This window comes from Vipera berus, assembly GCF_964194415.1.
Source record: "Vipera berus genome assembly, chromosome: 7".
NCBI lineage: Eukaryota > Metazoa > Chordata > Lepidosauria > Squamata > Viperidae > Vipera > Vipera berus.
In genome coordinates this window covers 73,983,100-73,995,932 of record NC_138209.1, presented here as the reverse complement: position 1 = coordinate 73,995,932, position 12,833 = coordinate 73,983,100, and positions in this window count along the sequence as shown.

Sequence of the window (12,833 nt, the reverse complement as noted above, 5' to 3'; positions counted from 1 at the left end):
AATTAAAATGCCTGTCAGTCCAGGTCAGCCTGGTGGAACAGGAGTGTTTTGAGGCCGCGGCGAAAGGATTGGAGGTTTTGGGCCATCCGAAGCTCAGGGGGGAGCTGATTCCATAGGGTTGGCGCTCCCACAGAGAAGGCCCTCCCCCTGGGGGTCGCCAGCCGACATTGCCTAGCTGACGGTACCCTGAGGAGGCCTTCTCTGTGTGAGCGTACTGGACGATGGGAACTTGTTCCCGGCAGCAGATGGTCCTGCAAGTATCCCGGACCTAAGCCATGTAGGGCTTTAAAGGTAAGTACCAGCACCTTAAATCTCTATTTGAAAGACCATTCGCAACAACGTTATATTATGGAGTGGAAAAAGTGGATTGATTACATCCAGAACAAATATGGGACTAAAAAGTTTCATTTAGCATTTGTATAAGTTTTTTTTATGTGATATTAGTATTGCTTGTAGTCATTTCATATGAGCTAGAGTGCGATAGACTTAATAGTTTATTGTTGTTAGCATATGGTTGTTTATGATTGTTTTTACCTTTATACCTTGTATTTAGCTCTGGGAAGTCGGGGAGGGGGGAGGGGGGAAGGGGAGGGGGGAGGGTTAGGGAGGGTTAGGAAGGGTTGGGTGGGGGGGAGGGGGGAGGGATTGTTAAAGATAAAATGTATTGAAAAACTTTTCAATAAAAAAAAAATTCCGTTATGCTTTTATTCTGTTCTTCTAAGAGATAGAAGATACCTGTGTCAAGAATCAACCAACGTTAGTTGGAAGTTACCATCACCAGCTTTTCTCTGACTTAAATCACTTGAGTCAGCTGCAACCGCTTTGACACGCTGCAGTTTTTTTTTCTATTTTCACAAAATTATTCATTAAAAATGAAAATCTAACACTTATTAATGAGGCACTCACCTTGAGAAATTGGATTAGAAAGGCAAAGGCGAGTAATCAATCAATCCTAGTATTTTGTGATTGCCTACATTCATTGTGGCAGTCATTTGGGCATATAATCCAGATGTAGCACGGTGGCTAGGGAAGCAGTGGCTCAGTGGGTTAGGACGCTGAGCTTGTCGATCAGAAGGTCGGCAGTTTGGCGGGTCGAATCCCAAGTGCTGCGTAACAGAGTGAGCGCCTGTTACTCGTCCCAGCTTCTGCCAACCTAGCAGTTCAAAAGCACGTAAACATGCAAGTAGAAAAATAGGGACCACTACGGTGGGAAGGTAACAGCGTTCCGTGCGCCTTTGGCGTCTAGTCATGCCGGCCACATGACCACGGAGACGTCCTCGGACAAGCGCTGGCTCTTCGGCTTTGAAACGGAGATGAGCACCGGCCCCTAGAGTCAGAAACGACTAGCACACATGTGCGGGGGAACCTTTACCTTTACCTTTAGCACGGTTAACTTTACTGAAATTTACCCTTAAAGCAGATGGATATAACCGCAGCTTCTGGGCAAAAGAAGAAATGGAATTTTGGGATGTGAAATTAGAAAACAAACAAAGTCTTTTGGACGTGTCTACTGTATATCAATATTTAGGGTAACCAAAAGAATATCATAATCACACAGAAGCGTTAAAAATGCGCAGAAATTCTTCATTGGTGTATTCCTTTAGCTGTTTTTTTAAAAACTTTCTCTGAAATTTTAAAAACTGTTTCTAGTAGCACACTAACTAGAAAATATAACTCTTTGATGTCTACTGATTCTCAGTCATCCAAGTCCCGGTTGCTCCAAAGGTGCTTTTTCAAAAAGCAAGTGGACTTTGGGTTGGTTTTTTGCGGATGTTTTGCTTCTTATCAGAACTGAAGAAGCTTCTTGGATGAGAAGGGAAACTTCTTTAAGGAAAAGCAAAGTCCACTTGCCTTTTGAAAATGCATCTATGGGATAATTGTTTTATGTGTTAATTGAAGTAGATTTGATCCCTGGAGGCTGTAGGACACATGTTCTGTCCTCAGCAACAACCCATTGCTCCTGAAAAGACAGGGGTGTTCACAGTGCTTTTTTTGTAAAAAAAAAAAGGTGCCGGAACTCACACACATCATGCAACCTGCCTTGCCTACCCTACAAGGTTCCATCCAAAAAAGGGGCCGGAACTCCGTTCTGAGCGTTCTATGAGAAAAAAAGCCCTGGGTGTTCATGATAATGTTCAATTTCTTCTCACTTGTCTTCTACCCCTGCTCTTTAACATAGTAAAGGTAAAGGTAAAGGTTCCCCCGCACATGCGTGCTAGTCGTTTCCGACTCTAGGGGCCGGTGCTCATCTCCGTTTCATAGCCGAAGAGCCAGCGCTTGTCCGAGGACGTCTCCGTGGTTATGTGGCTGGCATGACTAGACACCAAAGGCGCACGGAACACTGTTACCTTCCCACCGCAGTGGTCCCTATTTTTCTACTTGCATTTTTACGTGCTTTCGAACTGCTAGGTTGGCAGAAGCTGGGACGAGTAACAGGCGCTCACTCTGTTACGCGGCACTCGGGATTCGACCCGCCAAACTGCCGACCTTCCGATCGACAAGTTCAGCGTCCTAACCCACTGAGCCACCACGTCCCTTTGCTCTTTAACATAGTCATATTTTAAATCTAGTAATTTAAAATGCCCCTTCATGGATTACTGCCTTGTCGTGGCGAAGGGGCTTGCGTAATTCAATGAAGCTATGAGCTATGCCGTGCAGGGCCACCCAAGACGGACAGGTCATAGCAGAGAGTTCTGACAAAACGTGATCCACTGGAGAAGGAAATGGCAACCCACTCCAGTATCTTTGCCATGAAAACCCTATGGACAGTACCAAAAGGCAAAACGATATGACGCTGGAAGATGAGCCCCTCAGGTCGGAAGGCGTCCAATATGCTACTGGGGAAGAGCAGAGGGCTAGTACTAGTAGCGCCAGAAAGAATGAAGCGACTGGGCCAAAGCCGAAAGGACGCTCAGCTGTGGATATGTCTGGTGGTGAAAGGAAAGTCCGATGCTGTAAAGATTTTTTCTCCATAGGAACCTGGAATGTAAGATCCATGAATCAAGGCAAGCTGGACGTGGTCAAACAAGAGATGACAAGACTGAACATCGACATCTTAGGCATCAGCGAACTAAAATGGACAGGAATGGGTGAATTTAATTCAGATGACCATCAGGTATACTACTGCGGGCAAGAATCCCTCAGAAGAAATGGAGTAGCCTTCATAGTCAATAAAAGAGTAGGAAAAGCAATACTGGGATACAATCCTCAAAATGACAGAATGATCTCAGTTCGAATCCAAGGCAAACCATTCAATATCACAGTAGTCCAAGTCTATGCCCCAACCACCGGTGCTGAAGAGGATGAAATTGATCGGTTCTATGAAGCCCTACAGCACCTTATAGAACTAACACCAAAAAATGATGTCCTTATCATCATGGGGGATTGGAATGCTAAAGTAGGAAGCCAAAAGATAACCGGAATAACAGGCAAGTTTGGCCTTGGAGTACAAAATGAAGCAGGGCACAGGCTGATAGAATTTTGTCAAGAGAATACGATGGTCATAGCAAACACTCTTTTCCAACAACCCAAGAGACGGCTCTACACATGGACATCACCAGACGGTCAACACAGAAATCAGATTGACTATATGCTCTGCAGCCAAAGATGGAGAAGCTCTATACAGTCAGTAAAAACAAGACCAGGAGCTGACTGTGCCTCAGACCATGAGCTTCTTGTTGCAAAGTTTAGGCTTAAACTGAAGAAAGTAGGGAAAAGCACCAGGCCAGTCAGGTATGAATTAAATCATATCCCCGTTGAATATACAGTAGAGGTGACAAATAGATTTAAGGAATTAGATCTGATAGACAGGGTGCCTGAAGAACTATGGACAGAGGTTCGCAACATTGTACAAGAGGTAGCAACCAAAACCATCCCAAAGAAAAAGAAATGCAAGAAAGCAAAATGGCTGTCTGAGGAAGCTTTGCAAATAGCTGAGGAAAGGAGGGAAGCAAAAGGCAAGGGAGAAAAAGAAAGATACGCCCAATTGAATGCAGAATTCCAGAGAATAGCTAGAAGAGATAAGAATGCCTTCCTAAATGAACAGTGCAAAGAAATAGAAGAAAACAATAGAATAGGGAGGACCAGAGATCTTTTCAAGAAAATTGGAGAGATGAAGGGAACGTTCAATGCAAAAATGGGCATGATAAAGGACCAAAATGGCAGGGACCTAACAGAGGCAGAAGAGATTAAGAAGAGATGGCAAAATTACACAGAAGAACTATACAAGAATGAGCTTAACGTCCCTGATAATCACAATGAGGTGGTCACTGACCTCGAGCCAGACATCCTAGAATGTGAAGTGAAGTGGGCCTTAGAAAAGCTGAGCAACAACAAAGCTAGTGGAGGTGACAGTATTCCAGCTGAGCTATTCAAAATCTTAAAAGACGATGCAGTAAAAGTGCTACACTCAATTTGCCAGCAAATTTGGAAAACTCAACAGTGGCCACAGGATTGGAAAAGATCAGTTTACATTCCAATTCCAAAGAAAGGCAGTGCCAAAGAATGTTCAAACTATCGCACCATTGCACTCATTTCTCATGCTAGTAAAGTTATGCTTAAAATCCTACAAGCTAGACTCCAGCAGTATGTGGATCGAGAACTACCAGAAGTACAGGCAGGATTTCGAAGAGTCAGAGGAACTAGAGATCAAATAGCCAACATACGCTGGATCATAGAGAAAGCTAGAGAGTTCCAGAAAAACATCTACTTCTGCTTCATTGACTATGCTAAAGCCTTTGATTGTGTGGATCATAACAAACTGTGGCAAGTTCTTAAAGAGATGGGAGTACCAGAACATCTTATTTGTCTCTTGAGAAACCTATATGCGGGCCAAGAAGCAACAGTGAGAACTGGACACGGAACCACTGATTGGTTCCAAATTGGGAAAGGAGTCCGGCAAGGCTGTATACTGTCGCCTTGCCTATTTAACTTATATGCAGAGCACATCATGAGAAAGGCAGGGCTAGATGAATCAAAAGTTGGAATTAAGATTGCTGGAAGAAATATCAACAACCTAAGATATGCAGATGATACCACTCTAATGGCAGAAAGTGAAGAGGAACTGAAGAGTCTCTTGTTGCGAGTGAAGAAGGAGAGTGCAAAAGTTGGGTTGAAACTAAACATTAAGAAAACCAAGATCATGGCATCCGGCCCTCTCAATTCCTGGCAAATAGATGGGGAAGAAATGGAGGTAGTGACAGATTTTATTTTCCTGGGCTCCAAGATCACTGCAGATGGGGACTGTAGTCAAGAAATTAAAAGACGCTTGCTCCTCGGGAGGAAAGCCATGGCAAATCTAGACAGCACACTAAAAAGCAGAGACATCACCCTGTCAACAAAAGTGCGTATAGTCAAGGCTATGGTCTTCCCAGTTGCAATGTATGGCAGTGAAAGTTGGACCATAAGAAAGGCTGAGCGCAAAAGAATTGAGGCCTTTGAACTCTGGTGCTGGAGAAGACTCCTGCGAGTCCCTTGGACTGCAAGCCGATCAAACCGCTCAGTCCTAGAGGAGATCAACCCTGACTGCTCTTTAGAAGGCCAGATCCTGAAGCTAAAACTCAAATACTTTGGCCACCTAATGAGGAGGAAGGACTCACTGGAGAAGAGCCTAATGCTGGGAAAGATTGAGGGCAATAGAAGAAGGGGACGACAGAGAATGAGGTGGCTGGATGGAGTCACTGAAGCAGTAGGCGTGAGCTTAGATGAACTCCAGAAGATGGTAGAGGACAGGAAAGCCTGGAGGAACATTGTCCATAGGGTCGCGATGGGTCGGACACGACTTCGCAACTAACAACAACAACAACAAATTTAAAATGCCATTTTCTAGTTCAAGGGTCTTCAAACTCGGCCCTTTTATGACTCATGGACTTCAACTCCCAGAATTCCTCAGCCAGCATGCCTGGCTGAGAAATTCTGGGAGTTGAAGTCCATGAGTCATAAAAGGGCCGAGTTTGAAGACCCATGTTCTAGTTCATGATCTAACTAGCACTGCTTCCTGAATGTCACTTCAAGAAAGCCACTGATCTTTCTTTGATCCAGGACCAACTTGGTCCTTCTTAAAGTTCATGATATTCTTATTAACTGACTCTGTAATGTAGTGGGTCCGACGCAAGGAAGAGACGCCAGCCGGTGTACGTGTTCAGCTCTTTATTGTGGGGGGTGCGTACTAGAGAACAAGGGCTACCTGGCCAGATAGGCGGCTAGCCAATGGGGTTGGCCCTAGGTTTCCCGCCGAAACTGGGTTTCCCGCCAAAACCGTCCAGGCTGTTGCTATGCAGATGCCTGCAACTGGATACATAACAGACTCCAAACCCAGGAGTCTGGTTTTTGAAGTGGACAGTTTGCTTTCTATTTCTCGGTATGTGCCGCTTTCATTATTGTAAAGTAGCATTCCTGAAACAAAACAAAATGAAAAACAGCTTTCCCTATTCTGATCTCAACTGTTGAAGCAATGTCCATATCTAATTTTCTCCGTATTTGTCATTGACCGCCTCCTCAGAATCAAATGTTTTACTTTTCCAGCAAAGCAGAAGTATCTACCAATTGCATTTTATTTCAGTGTTCTCTTCATAATTAACTCTTCTGAGCCTATGTTTTCAACTAATGAAGTTGTATCTAGCATTGTTAGCATGGTGATCACAGTTTGGAATCCAGCTCTCGTTTCTTCCGGTCCCATCTTTCTCATGGCATTGTCATTGTGAACAATACAACAAACGGAGCCTAGAGTCACTTAATGGCGAAATGGGTGACCTATATATTTAATAAATAAATAGATATGGGGGAAAGACACATCTTTTCCTTGGCTCATATTTGAAAGCAGTGTTTCTCAGTTCATACACCAGCTTTTAATTTGCTGTAAAGTTTCCTCAAATGTGTAGGCCAGATGTTTCAGCCTCAATGTGTTCTACATTTTAATATAGCCTACATTACCCAAAGTCTCACTGCAATCAGTATACTCTATGGTAGTACGTTGATCAGTGGTGGAATTCAAATATGGGAACAACCGGTTCTCTGTGTGGATGCCGGTTCCGGAAGTCCATTCTGGGCCTGGGCAACAAAAAAATAGCTACTGGTTCTGCCAAAGTGGTGCAAACTGGCTGAATCCTACCACAGGGAGGGAGGGAGCGAGGAAGGAAGGGAGGGAGGGAGGGAGGAAGGAAGGAAGGAAGGAAGGAAGGAAGGAGTGGTGGGATTCAAATATGTCAATAACCGTTTCTGTGTGTGGATGCTATTTTGTGATGTGACTCATGGTTTACTATCAGTTTTTTGATGGTATTTCCAAATCTGATGGAGGCTTCATAGCAGAGGACTCATGAGTGGGTTCTGTCAATAGCTGTAGCTTCTGGTTCCCTTGGCTGGATATCATAGTGGTGTGGGGTTTGTTTCACAGTGACTTTCTAGCACTCGGTGAACAGAACAGAACAGAACAGAACAGAACAGAACAGAATAGAATAGAATAGAATCCTCTCTGTGACAGCCCATCAGATATTGGAACACTGTTATCATGTCTCAACAACTTCCATGGTTGACCTCAAGATCTCTTTCCAGACTCCAATACACCAATACACTCCAATACACTGGCAAGACATGCGTGTCCCACCGCCTCCTCTGGGCTCTCAGGGACTCAGTGCTGATCCAATATCTCCAGGTTGGAGACATAGTCAATAAAGCAAAGATATGTTTCCCTTTTAAATGTTCTTGCTTTCTTCCATCCATTATTATCTTATGCTGATCTCATACTCTTCTGCCTTTTCTCAAACCTGTCTCTGCACCTGGATTTATTTCTTCCTATGAGGCTCTAGCCTTCTAGATACGACTTGGAGCAAAACTGAAGTTTTAGGGGAGTGCTTTCTAACTGACGCATTCTTCTTTGGCATAGGCATAGGCAGGGCTTTTTTTTCTCATTGAACGCTCAGAACGGAGTTCCGGCACCTTTTTTGGATGGAACCTTGTAAGGTAGGCAAGGCGGGTTGTATGACATGTGTGAGTTCCGGCACCTTTTTCTTAAAAAAAAAAGCACTGGGCATAGGCGTGAATCTGTTCCAATCTCTAGACTATACAGCCTTGCTTCCAGCATATTTATACAGGGCTTAAAATGACATTTTCAAGTTACAGTAAGTACATCTTGAGAATAATATATTGCTGAGTAAGCACACCCATTATGTGATCTGGCTGGCCTTAATTTTGAAAAGGAAAAAAAAACACCAGATGATTATATATCCTATGGGATTATGCTTGGATTACCTTCAATCACAGAACAGAATGATGGAAAGAAGATTCAGGGCAGGACAAGATACTATTAATGTAGTGCAGAGACTCTTTGATCAGGTTAGACAATTTTATGGAGCACTTTGGTTTGCATTAGGAGATTAGAAGATTTAATAGAACAATGTGAACTATTTAGGACCATACTATGGGTACAATTTATTAACACAGCAAGATCCCATTGAGCATAGTGTTGTTCCATGGTGAGCCTTTGCACACACCAACCAGTAGAGTAGAATAGAGTAGAGTAGAGAGTGGAGTGGAGTGGAGTGAAAGAGAAGAGAAGAGAAGAGAAGAGAAGAGAAGAGAAGAGAAGAGAAGAGAAGAGAAGAGAAGAGAAGAGAAGAGAAGAGAAGAGAAGAGAAGAGAAGAGAAGAGAAGAGAAGAGAAGAGAAGAGCTTTATTGGCCAAGTATGATTGGACATACAAGGGATTTGTCTCCAGTGCAGAAGCTCTCAATGTACATGCAAAGCAATAGACAGAGCAATAATCATGATACTGTTGAAAGAAAAATCTTCATCAGGGTTCAGTCCAAGCCGGGAATAAACAACATAGAGACTGCTTTAGAAAGAAAGTTGTAGTCTATTGAAGAGGAGACCCAGACAGAAAGATGGCTTTGGAAAAAGTGACCACATGTAGCAGGGAGTGGTGGGTTTTTATACCTTCTGGGGCTCTTGAGGTTGTTTCCTGTTCCTGTTTGAGGCTTTGTGTTTCCTGTGTCATGTACTTTGACCTGAGTGAGTGTGCCCTTCGGGTATTCTGATGATGGTGGGTTAATCCTATTATGTCCCAAAGGTCATATCCTGCTTCCCTGGGGTTGTGGCTGATGACTGTTGGATTTTTGGTGTGAGGGATTGTTGATTCTAGGGATCTTTGTCTTTCTAATCCCATCAGCTTCCTGACTCCAGTCTTCCTGACAAGATTATCACATCTGCATTTCTGCAGACCTGGTTTCTGTTTGGGGCAGAGACCTGGGTGTGTGTGTGTGTGTGTGAGGGGTTGGTTTCTGCCTTTAAAATCCTTTTGGGGAAATATAATATTCTGCCTTTTAATATTCCCCAAAGTATTTCTTTCTCGGGGGGTGGGGGTGACTTCCCACAATACAAATAAGACAGGGCAGTAGAGAGGTTGAGAAGGATAACGATAATACTACAACCATACAACATAGGTAAATATTCTTGGGCGTAAAATAATACTGTGGGGGTTGGGTGTTCAGCAGAGTGATGGCACAAGGGGGGGGACTGTCCCAGTGTCTAGTTGTTTTGGTATGCAATGCTCCATAGCAGCGTCCTGAGTGGAGAAGTTGCAACAGTTTATGTCCACCAGGATGTGAGGCGTTTCTAAATATTTTCTCAGATTTTTTTTCTTTTATTCCCTCAAGATGGTGCCACTGAGGTGAAGTGCTTTCTAGTGAAATGCAGGAAGTGAGTCGTCTATTATTGTAGGACCTCACAAAGTTACCTTGCAACTTCTTCTCTTTTATCTCATTTTTTCCCTACTCGTAAGGGGAGTTTAGGGAGAAAAAAGAGAGGAAAAGCTGAATTTTCCAGACATGACATTTGGGCTTATAAAAACCATGGGGGGTGGAGGGTGGGTAAAGAAGAAGAAACTTGAGAAGAATTTCAGGATTTGAATGTTGTTTGCTGAGGAAGACCACTGCTTTGTTTGGGAAATCTGACTCAGGAAATTGGTTTTCCTCCTTTAATTGATAGGCCACCTGACTCTTAAATAACTCTGAGCAGTTTACAACTAAAAGTTGAGTTAATAAAGGATGTAATGAAGATAACAATAGAGGTAATGGAGTTAGTAATGGGCGTTCTACCAAATTTAATACTCGTCCCTTAATGCACAACACCGAATTGCTAAACGAAATAAGAAAGCTCATAAACTAGAAGAGGCCCCTTATCTTTCTGAGAAGAAAGTAAGAATAAATTAGATTAACAAATCTGTTCCTTGGGCTTTCAAAGTTTTTAAAAAGTCTGTTGCATGAAATATGGGTGGCGATTTATAGAAAAACAGGGCAAAACAGGAAAAAAATAAAAATAAAAGGAAATTCAGAGGCCTAATCCATTTCAAAATGCATTCGTCTCACAGGGGAAGTTATCGAATTTCTCTTCCTTATTCCATGAAGGTGCAGCATTTGATTAGATGACTAATAAATATTGAATGTTATGCGTTCTTGTTAACTTTTCTTGAAAGTAAGACCAGGCAACTCAGATTAAACCAATAATCAAAGGAGACACAATGAGACAAAGAAAACAAATTGATGTCTTTCTCTCTGTGTGTGTCTGCGTGTGTACGTGGGTGGATTTCTTAAATTCATAATATTTATCAGCATAATTACGTCCAAATGGATTTCAGTTAGGATGAACAAAAATATCTAACTTAGAAATTAGTCATATTTTCAATTAATTGCCATCCCTCTCTGTTTTTTTACACTGATTTCTATCACTTATTTCAGCTTCATCACACAGTTCTGAGACACTTCACTTAATGTTTCTGGATTTTGTAAGCCACCCACAGTCTAAAAATACGGGCAGATATATTAAGTGAACTTATATTGCATTAAATTAAATTATTTGGTTCTTACAAGTCCTGAGCATTGGGTTCTTGTGAAGGGAAGGTATAGAGAAGGTAGATGTTTGCCAATATAAAATGGATTAAAATTGCTGTCCTGATTTCAAATTTGTTGTTGTTAGCTGCGAAGTTGTGTCCGACCCATCGTGACCCTATGGACAACCTTCCTCCAGGCATTCCTGTCCTCCACCATCTTCTGGAGTCCATTTAAGCTCACGCCTTCTGCTTCAGTGACTCCATCCAGCCACCTCATTCTCTGTCGTCCCCTTCTTCTCTTGCCCTCAATCTTTCCCAGCATTAGGCTCTTCTCCAGTGAGTCCTTCCTTCTCCTTAGGTGGCCAAAGTATTTGAGTTTTACCTTCAGGATCTGGCCTTCTAAAGAGCAGTCAGGGTTGATCTCCTCTAGGACTGAGCGGTTTGATCGGCTTGCAGTCCAAGGGACTCACAGGAGTCTTCTCCAGCACCAGAGTTCAAAGGCCTCAATTCTTTGGCGCTCAGCCTTTTTTATGGTCCAGCTTTCACTGCCATACATTGCAACTGGGAAGACCATAGCCTTGACTATATGCACTTTTGTTGACAGGGTGATGTCTCTGCTTTTTAGTGTGCTGTCTAGATTTGCCATGGCTTTCCTCCCGAGGAGCAAGCATCTTTTAATTTCTTGGCTACAGTTCCCATCTGCAATGATCTTGGAGCCCAGGAAAATAAAATCTGTCACTACCTCCATTTCTTCCCCATAGTAGATGGTAGGCATGGCAAATATTTTATTGAGGGCAAATTAGGGGATGGAGTCAACAACATTTTTGGAAAGAAAGAGAATGAAAAAGAGGAAAAATAAGAAGTCACAGAACTACAAACATTGAAAGCTTATACTTTGTAGTCAAACATAATATCCCACCATTGATTACTAACCTTGCAAGGAAGAGGAAAGACTAATGGTTTTAGAAAGCACCTTACCTCTTAAATCTGGACTAAGTCTTATTGTCAAGGTTCCCTACTAATGAAGCCAAATAAAGTAGAACTCTGAGGCTTGAGAATCCCTCAAAGAACCTATTTATTGGATACATACTATCAGCACGATCAAAAGTGAAACCAATTCTAAACTTTCTCCCAGAGATTCAAAGTAATTAAATGTAACCATTTCCTCCCTTCTGTTATGCTACTGATCACATTATTCAATAAGTACCTTTGGCGGTGTTCTTGACAGTTCTTCTCTCAGCCTTCAGGGACGATGAGAATGACCTTGGTTCCCATGGGATCGTTCTGTGTTTCGTCTAATAAAAGTAGAAGCAACCCTTCTCTTTATGAGGCAACTGAGAATGAGAAAGATGGTGTCATCTCGGTTCGTTGCAGAAGTTGAGATTTTATATAAATATCTGGAGGGTTGTCCAACAGAACAAGGAGAAGACTTACTTTCTATTGCCTCAGAGAGATGGACATGGACCAGGGAGTTATAAAGGAAGTCAAGGTAATTATTAGAATATAATTTTCTATTCAAGCTGTCAGCCAATAGAGCACATTACCACATTGTTCTCCTTCAGTAGAGGTCTTCAAACAAAGAGTGGATCATCATTTGTTATAGATTTGTCAGTAGATCTTGTACTAAGGATTAGCCTAAATTAGAGCTGGAAGGAAGGCTACTTTCATCTCTATGATTCTACGATGCTAACCCCTTAGGGCTTAGCTTCAGCATCATTATGTTTTCTTTGATCATAGGGCAAGTTGTTTCCATGTTAGGACAGATACAAATTGCTATTTGAAGGGCCTTTTTCCTCCTTCAGCACTTAAAATCCAATTAGAGTCTTGGTTGCCCTTAACACAATCAACTGTGGATTCAACTCCTTATCTTTCACTCATAACAGTTCCATTTTGCTTTATTAAAGACGTCTTTCCTGAGTCGAGTCTGTAATTTGCTTTAATTCGGTTCACCTCCGCTTAATTCATTTACAGCTTTCATTTAATTCTGTTTAATTTGTGAAAATGAAAATGAAACG